The 10,024-nt window shown below is 39.2% G+C and overlaps 1 non-coding gene across 1 annotated transcript; it reads right to left on the reverse strand.

Annotated features, from left to right (window-relative positions):
- Positions 1 to 9,156: 9,156 nt before the first annotated feature.
- Positions 9,157 to 9,263, reverse strand: LOC127116144 (small nucleolar RNA R71). Its single transcript, XR_007801124.1, has one exon. It is a non-coding gene; the product is annotated as a small nucleolar RNA R71 (small nucleolar RNA).
- Between the last annotated feature and the right edge of the window lie 761 nt (positions 9,264 to 10,024).

Below are 10,024 nucleotides of genomic sequence, written 5' to 3' on the forward strand. Positions count from 1 at the left end.
TTTAGTTCATAAATGGATTTTCTCAATTTGCAAACCATATTCTTCGAGTCTCCTAAAACAAAGTTTTTTGGGTTGCATCATATAGATCGTTTCATTAACGTTGCCATTAAGGAATGTGGTCTTGACATCCATTTGGTGGGGTTCCGAATCATAATGTGCAACAAGAGTCATGATTTTCCTAAAAGAGTCTTTGTTGATTCTAAGTGTTGGCAGCAATTTTGGTAAAACAAAGAGTGTTCACAAGATGTTATGTGTGATGTCTTAACATGAGATATCCTATGTACCTGCTGGAGTTCAAGAACATGTGCATGCAGGATTGTTTCAGAATGCCACTTACAATGCTAAGGCTTCTGATATTGGATGTACCTGCTGGAGCTTAAATGAAAGACATGTTCATGCAGGATTGTTTCAGATGACATACACAATGTCATGGCATCTAATATGGTTGTACTTGCTGGAAGTTATAAAAGGAATTATTGGATTATGCAGGATTTTTCCAGGATGTCAAACCCGATGTCATGAGATCCTATACACAGAACATTCAGTGTGAATGTCTGGTGTTTTGTGATTGCACAATTAATGGCAATCTTTGGATGATTGAAGATATGGCTAGCTGGCGCATTCAATCATGGATTACAACCAGATTTACTTATTTTCCAAGGAGATATATACAGCTGTTATAAAAAGATTTGATTGGAAAATAGATTTAGGGTTTTCAAGATGTCCAAGCCCAGCTGAGAGCTTCTATAAAAAGGGACTTAGAAAACCTGTTTGAACACACAACCAAGACTGAGCGAAATATAGAGAGAGAGCTAGGGTTTGTGTCTGTTTAGTCGTAAGACTTGTAGGTCATTCAAGTCATCCATTGATGATTGAATTGGACTAATTTGTGGTTGTAATTTGTCACTATAAAGCTGTTAAGCAAGAGTGTGTGTCTTCTTGATCAAAGCTGTGAAGCAAGATCAAGAGTGCGTCTTCTTGATTGAAACTATGAAGTAAAATCAAGAGTGTGTAATTGAAAAGTATTTTCTTTTCACAAGGGATTGTTGTTTAAAATCACTTGTGTGTGATTGTAGGGAAGTGAGTGGGTTCTCATATCTAAGAGTGCTTAGGTAGAAATTGCACGGGTAGAGATTAGGTGAGAAAGTCTGTAACTTGTTGAAGTGTACAGAGAGTCTTTGAACTAATTCTATTTTAGTGAATTTCCTTCCTGGCTTGGTAGCCCCCAGACGTAGGTGAGTTGCACCAAACTGGGTTAACAATTGCTTGTGTGTTATTCGCTTTACCATTTTGTTGTTGTTTATCCATTGTGTATTACCAGATATTAGTGTCGTGACATTACCTTCGACATCTTATATCTGATACCAGAATTTCAATTGGTATCAGAGCAGGCATCCTGCTCTGGTTCTGGGTGAGATATAGGGGCAATACTTTCTGGTACAATGGAGAGAGATGGAGGATCTGTTCATAGGCCACCAATTTTGGATGGTTCTAACTATGACTATTGGAAACCTCGAATGGTAGCGTTTCTAAAATCCCTTGATAACAAGGCTTGGAAAGCTGTGTTAACAGGTTGGGTACATCCTATCATTACTAAAGAAGGAGAAGCCACCACTAAGAAGCCTGAAGAACAATGGTCCAAGGAGGAGGATGATCTTGCTCTTGGAAACTCTAAAGCCTTGAATGCAATATTCAATGGGGTAGACAAGAATATTTTCAGGCTGGTAAACAACTGTGAAGTGGCCAAAGAGGCTTGGGACATTCTCAAGACCACTCATGAAGGTACCTCTAGGGTAAAGATGTCTAGACTTCAACTGCTCACCTCCAAGTTTGAAAACTTAAGAATGAAGGAAGATGAAAATATTCATGAATTCTACATGAGTATCCTTGAAATTGCCAATGCCTCTGGAGCCTTGGGTGAGAAGATGTCAAATGAAAAGTTAGTAAGAAAAATAATCAGATCACTCCCCAAGAGATTTGCTATGAAAGTAACAGCCATAGAGGAATCTCAAGACATCTCAAATATGAGAGTTGATGAGCTAATTGGATCCCTCCAAGCATTTGAGATGGGAATATGTGATGGAGCTGAAAAGAAAGCCAAGAGCATAACATTTATGTCAAACACTGAAGAGGAAGATGAGGAAGGTGGTCAAGATATTGATGAAGACCTGGCAAATGAGATAGCAATGCTGGGAAGACAGTTCAACAGACTGATAAAAAGGGTAGATGTGAGAGCAAAGGGAAATGTCAAGAACATCACATCTGACATCAGTAAATCCAACAGCTTTGGTAAGAAACCAAAGTCTGAAGAAAACCCTAAAGAAGTTCAGTGCTTTGAGTGTAATGGGTATGGTCATATTAAAACTGAATGTGGGACCTACCTCAAGAAACAAAAGAGGAGTCTTGTGGCCTCTTGGTCTGATGGAAGTGAAACAGAAGAAGCCACAAACCATGTGACTACATTGACAGGAAGATGGGGGTATGAGGAAGAGTCAATTAAGGATGAAAGAACCCTTAAAGAGTTGTGCCACAGAAGGACATGAGTGTACAGACAAGTTGAAAGCCAGAAGAAAGTGATAGCTCAGCTGGAAAATGAAAAGGAAGAGCTTGTGGAAACCATCTCAAAATTAAAGGTGGAAGCTGTATTCTTGAATGCCATCTTAGACAAGATTCTCCAGACTGGCCAAATAACAGGAAACAAATCTGGTATTGGATTCAAGGCTGAGTACAGTTACACTGGCTGCAAACCAAAATCCAAACCTCAGTGCAACCATGTTAAAAGCAAACCTGAGATGTCACATCATATGTCACAACAACAAAAAGGGAAGCATCAAAGATGGAAATGCCAATACTATGGAAAATTTGGCCACCTGAAGCCCTTTTGCTATAAGCTATGTGGCTATCCTGGCCCTGTTCAGTCTCAACACCAATCAAGGTCCAAGCATCACAAGACTGTCAACAAAAAGCAATGGGCTCCTAAAACAAAGGTCACAAGTCTCATAGCTCACACTTCCCTCAGAGTTTCTGCCAAAGAAGATTGGTATTTTGACAGTGGTTGCTCCAGACATATGACTGGGAACAAAAATCTGCTAACTGAACTTCATCCTCATGCCATGAGTTATGTTACCTTTGGTGATGGTGCAAAGGGGGAAATCAAGGGAATGGGTAGGCTGGATTAGCCTGGAGTCCCTGACCTTGATGATGTCCTACTTGTTAAGGGATTAACTGCTAATCTTATAAGCATTAGTCAACTGTGTGATCAAGGTCTGAATGTAAACTTCACCAAAACTGAATGTCTGATTACTAACAAAGAAAATAAAGTAATCATGAAAGGAGTTAGGTCCAAAGACAACTGCTACATGTGGCGCTCTCAAGAAACTGGATACTCCTCAATGTGTACCTTAGCCAAAGAAGAAGAGGTAAAGATATGGCATCAAAGATTGGGCCATCTGCATCTTAAAGGTATGAAAAGGATCATATCTGTTGAAGTTGTTAGAGGAATTCCCAACTTAAAGATTGATGAGGGAAAAATCTATGGAGAATGTCAGATTGGAAAACAAACAAGGATGTCACACCAGAGGCTTAGACATGACACAACTACCAGAGTCCTGGAGCTACTTCATATGGACTTGATGGGACCCATGCAAGTTGAAAGCCTTGGTGGGAAGAAATATGCATATGTGTTGGTAGATGATTTCTCCAAATACACCTGGATCAATTTCATAAGAGAAAAATCTGATGTATTTGAAGTCTTTAAGGAGCTTTGTTTGAAACTTCAAAGGGAAAAAGAAAGTCTTGTTGTCAAAATTAGAAGCGATCATGGGAAGGAGTTTGAGAACAGCAAATTTGCTGAATTCTGCTCTTCAGAAGGAATTCATCATGAGTTCTCATCCCCCATCACTCCTCAGCAAAATGGTGTGGTGGAAAGAAAAAATAGGACTCTTCAAGAATCAGCCAGAGCTATGATTCATGCTAAGAAATTGCCCTATCATTTTTAGGCTGAAGCCATGAACACAACCTGCTATGTTCACAACAGAGTGACATTGAAGAAAGGAACTCCCACAACCCTTTATGAAGTCTGGAAAGGAAGAAAACCCACAGTCAAATACTTCCATGTATTTGGTAGCAAATTCTATATCCTGGCTGATCGTGAGCAAAGAAGGAAGATGGATCCAAAAAGTGATGAAGGAATATTTCTGGGCTATTCGACAAACAGTAGAGCCTACAGGGTCTTTAATTCCAGAACTAATGTATTGATGGAATCCATTAATGTTGTGGTTGATGACCAACAGACGAATGTCACAGACGATGTTGAGACATCTCTGAATGATTCTCCAGTTGACCACTCAGACAAAAATAAGGAAGAAGAACCTCCTCAAGCTGAAACTGAAGAGGACAAAATAAACAAGGGACCCTCTATCAGAATTCAGAAGGATCGTCCCAAAGATCTTATCATAGGAGATTCAGATAAAGGAGTCACTACTAGATCAAGGGAAGTAATCTCACATGGCTGCTTTGCATCAAAGATTGAACCTAGAAATATCAAGGAAGCCTTGACTGATGAGTTCTGGATCAATGCAATGCAAGAGGAGTTAGGCCAATTCAAGAGGAATGAAGTATGGGAATTGGTTCCTAGACCTGAAGGAGTAAATGTCATAGGAACAAAGTGGGTCTATAAGAATAAATCTGATGAACAAGGGGTTGTTACTAAAAACAAAGCTAGATTAGTAGCTCAAGGATATACTCAGGTTGAAGGAGTGGACTTTGATGAAACATTTGCTCCTGTAGCTCGCCTTGAGTCCATTAGACTATTGCTTGGAGTGGCATGTATTCTGAAATTCAAGCTGTTTCAAATGGATGTAAAAAGTGCCTTCCTAAATGGCTACTTAAATGAAGAAGTATATGTTGAACAGCCTAAAGGATTCACAGATCCAAATCTTCCACAACATGTGTACAGATTAAAGAAAGCCCTCTATGGGTTGAAGCAAGCTCCCAGGGCTTGGTATGAGAGACTCACAGTGTTCCTCACTGACAATGGATACAAAAAGGGAGGTATTGACAAAACTCTGTTTGTGAAGAATGAAGGAGGAAAGCTTATGCTGGCACAAATATATGTAGATGACATTGTTTTTGGTGGCATGTCAGAACAGATGGTTGAACATTTTGTTAGACAAATGCAATCTGAGTTTGAGATGAGCCTCGTTGGAGAACTGACCTACTTTCTTGGGCTACAAGTCAAACAGATGGAAGACTCTATCTTTCTATCTCAAAGCAAGTATTCTAAGAACATTGTGAAAAAGTTTGGAATGGAAAATGCAAGCCATAAAAGGACACCTGCTCCTACTCATGTGAAAATCTCCAAAGACGAAAATGGTGTCAGTGTAGATCAGAGTCTATACAGAAGCATGATAGGAAGTCTCCTATATCTCACAGCAAGTAGACCTGACATTGCATTTGTTGTAGGTGTTTGTGCTAGGTATCAAGCTGAACCAAAAGTCAGTCACATAAACCAAGTGAAGAGAATACTGAAATGTGTCAATGGTACCAGTGACTATGGGATGTTGTATACTCATGGATCTGGATCCATGTTGACTGGTTACTGTGATGCTGACTGGGTTGGAAGTGCTGATGATAGGAAAAGCACATCTGAGGGATGCTTCTTTCTAGGGAACAATCTGATTTCATGGTTTAGCAAGAAACAAAACTGTGTATCTCTATCCACTGCTGAAGCTGAATATATAGCAGCTGGGAGTAGTTGTTCTCAACTGGTTTTGATGAAGCAGATGTTGTCTGAATACAATGTCACACAAGAAGTCATGACATTATACTATGATAACCTGAGTGCCATAAATATTTCTAAAAATCCTATTCAACATAGCAGGACAAAGCACATTGACATTCGTCATCACTTCATCAGAGAACTCGTAGAAGAGAAGATCGTAACTCTGGAGCATGTTACTACTGAAAAGCAATTAGCAGACATTTTCACTAAAGCTTTGGATGCCAATCAATTTGAATGGTTAAGGGGGAAGTTGGGGATCTGTGTTCATGAGAACCTATAGCAAGCAAAGGAGGTTGTGGTTATCCCAGAGGATATTTTTGACTGGGAAAACTGTGTTGTGGCAAGGACTAGACTGTGTGGCTGGAAGCTATTCTGATACTGATGTTTGTAAGATTGAAGTTTTATTTTGAAATAAGGTCACCTTTGGTCAATTTTGACTAAAAAGGGGGGAGAAGTGTTGATATGGAAGCTGATGTGGAAATTGTATGTGGTTGGACAGAAGGACATCTAATATTGAAAGAAGTGCACAGGTGCTAAAACAGAATGTTGTTCTGTTTACACATGTCAAATAGGATGTCTGATATGGTGCACAGGTGTTGATGTTGAAGTAGATGTCAGTATGACATTCTGGCTGGTACAGGTACTGGAGTTCAGTAGCAGTTATGTTTGTTTGTTGCACAGATTTAGGGGGAGGAGAAGTACCCTTGTGCATGTGTGTATTACTAGTAGCCATAGCTAGTAATTGTTTTACTTCTGCTGCTGATTAAACTACTGTTATGTTGTTTAACTGCTGATAGTTTACCTTGTGAACAAAAAGGACAGATATATGTTTTAGCCAAAATTTGCAAAAGGGGGAGTTTGTTGATTCTAAGTGTTGGCAGCAATTTTGGAAAAACAAAGAGTGTTCACAAGATGTTATGTGTGATGTCTTAACATGAGATATCCTATGTACCTGCTGGAGTTCAAGAACATGTGCATGCAGGATTGTTTCAGAATGCCACTTATAATGCTAAGGTTTCTGATATTGGATGTATGATCACACTAAAATTTACGTATTTTCGACTCCGATTTCGCATGCATTCTAGTTATTTTATTATCGTTTTGTTGTGTTATTACTGTGTTTTCCTTTGTTTTCAGGTTTTTACCTTAATAGGAGCCCCGATCGAGAAAAGGAGCGAAAAAGAGCCAAAAACCCTAAAAATCAGCATTTTTCTCTTATGGCCTACCCCATGGCGGGCGCCACAGTCCAAGCCATGACGTGTCCAATTCAAACTTCCATCAACTCCCACGTTTTCCCACCACTTCCACTAAGGCGCCCCACTTTGTGCTTGTGGCGGGCGCCATGGCCTTGTGGCGGGCGCCACAAGAGGAAAACGATTTCCTCTATTTTCAAGTTGAAGGGCATCCAAGTAAATAACACCTTTTTTATTTTCTTATAAATAGAAACGCGAATTCAGTTTTACAATCACCCAAACTTAGAGCAGACAAAGATCCGAACGTTGGAACAAGGCGAAATCAGAAACAACTTTGTTTCACTTAGGCATATATTCAGTTTTATAAAGTGGTAATCGCTTCGCATTGGAGTGTTACCACAATTGTGTAATTGAGTTTATGATAGAGTCTGTACTCGAGTTTGGAGCACTTTGGAAGGAAGTTAATCCTGCCGCCATTTTCTTTTCCGCATTGCAATTTACTCAGCCCTCCGATTGGAGCAGGTTTTTATTACTCGCCTTTACTTTATTTATTTCCCGCACTCGCCTTTACTTTATTTATTTCCCGCACTCGCTTTTATTTTATTTATTTCCCGCACTCGCTTTTATTTTATTTATTTCCTCGCACTCGCCTTTACTTTATTTATTTCCCGCACTCGCTTTTATTTTATTTATTTCCTTGCACTCGCTTTAAATTATTTATTTTCCGCACTCGCACTACTTTCATTTATTTTTTGCACTCGCTTTAAATTATTTACTTTCCGCACTCGCACTACTTTTATTTATTTTAATGCACTTTTACTTTACCATGTCTAGCTAAATTTATAAGGCTAGAATGTAAGGATCGTAATTAAACCAGTAATCTGTACAATTGTTCGTAGAAATACTTAAAGGGCTATTTTAACTTTCAAATTAAGTTTTCTCACACTTCAATTCCGTTGGGTAAGATCGAAAGCCGTCCAACGTCTTTTTAAACTTAATTGTTTTTAACTATTTCAAAAACAGCGAAAGCGCTTTGTCTAGTTCATTAGGAGTTTTTAACATCAAGAAGAAAGGAGATTTTAAAACTATTTTCGGACGCGTTTATAAGTTTAGAGTCTGGTTCGTGAGAACCTCTTTTGGTTAAGAAATCCAGGTTATAATACTTTTCAACTTAGTCAAGATACTATATTTCTTAAAAATAGGTTTACTACTCTAACGCAATGCGCGCCTTTTTATAAGTGACAATAAGAGGGTTTGATTAGGGAGTACAACTCGGTTCTGAATACGTGAAAGCGACAGTTCCTGTTAAATTAGTTCTTTTCAAAGTAGGAAACATTGCCCATAAGTAGTTCTATTAGCAAGTACTTGGATTATCATTTAATTATGTGAATTACATTCGACCCTGTCTTTATTAATTAAATTTATTTTAAAACTTTACTTTTCAATTGCACACTACAAAAACACCTATTTTAATTGCCATTGATAAACACCATAACAATAGATAACGATAGATTGACACTTGGTCTCTGTGGATACGATAATCTTTTATATTACTCTGACGCGTTCGTATACTTGCGAACATCAAGATTTACAACGCATCAAGTTTTTGGCGCCGTTGTCGGGGACCAATTTCGTCAAATTTCATTTTCCTGTTGTTATATCGTTTAGACTTAGGTTATTTCCCGCCGGTCGATGCGAAGAACTCGCAGCACCGGAAGTTTAAGTTTAGTAAACCCTTTGGCGGAACCTGAACGTTACGCTCGCGCACGTTTATTCTTTCATAGAATTAAGAGAGCTATGGCCGAAGATCAAAACCAAAGACCTCTTAAGGACTTCGCTCAACCATCTAACGAAGAACCTAGTTCTAATATAGTAAACCCAATCATCCCAGCCAATAATTTTGAACTTCAACCGCCCCTGTTACAACTAGTGCAACAGAGACAATTCGCGGGTCTCGCTACCGAGAACCCAAACCAACATTTAAAAATATTTCTTCAATTAGAAGATACTTTTAAAACCAATGGAGCTTCTCCTGAGGCAATACGTTTAAGATTATTTCCTTTTTCCCTCAGAGATAAAGCTCTATCATGGTTAGATTCCCTTCCACCCAATTCCATTACGACTTGGGATAACCTTAGAAGAGTTTTTCTTGCTAGATATTTTCCCCCGAGTAAGACCGCCGTTCTTCGAAACCATATAACTAGATTTACCCAAAACCAAGGAGAATCGCTGTTCGAAGCTTGGGAGAGATATAAAGAGTTGTTACGAGCATGCCCACATCATGGCTTAGAAAATTGGTTAATCATTCAAACCTTCTATAATGGACTTCATTATAACACAAAGATGACCATCGACGCTGCCGCAGGCGGTGCTCTGATGAAAAAACCTTACCCTGAAGCTAGTGCCCTCATCGAAGACATGGCTCAAAACCATCAATCATGGGGAGTCGAACGAGCGACAGTTGAGAAGAAGGAAGCCCAAGGAGGAGTGCATGAACTAAGCTCTATAGACATGATGCAAGCTAAAATGGACGCATTAGCCCTTAAGGTCGAGCATATGTGCATAAACCCGAATACTGTAGCCGCAGTTTCGTCGAATTGTGAGATATGTGGAACCCAAGGACACCAATCCGTAGAATGCAGTCTATTAAACGAAACCCACTCCGAGCAAGTGAACTACACCCAAGGGAACCCATATTCAAATACCTATAACCCTGGATGGAGGAATCACCCTAACTTCTCCTATAAAAAAATAATAAACCTATTCAAAATAATGCACCTCCGAGACCTAGTTATCAAGCCCCTAGATCAAATCAACCTATGCAACCTGTACCACCAAAGCCGAGCCTTGAGAAAATTATGGAAAATTTTATCACCGCTCAAACCCAACAAAACAAGGAGTTCATGAACCAAAACATTCATGTTAACGAATTGATTACTCAGTTAGGAACCAAGGTTGACCAAATAGTTACTCATACCAAGATGCTTGAAACCCAGATCTCTCAAGTAGCTTTAAACCAAGCCCCTCAGACTACACCTGGAGGACAATT

This window comes from Lathyrus oleraceus, chromosome 1 (genome assembly GCF_024323335.1).
Source record: "Lathyrus oleraceus cultivar Zhongwan6 chromosome 1, CAAS_Psat_ZW6_1.0, whole genome shotgun sequence".
NCBI classification, from domain to species: Eukaryota; Viridiplantae; Streptophyta; class Magnoliopsida; order Fabales; family Fabaceae; genus Lathyrus; species Lathyrus oleraceus.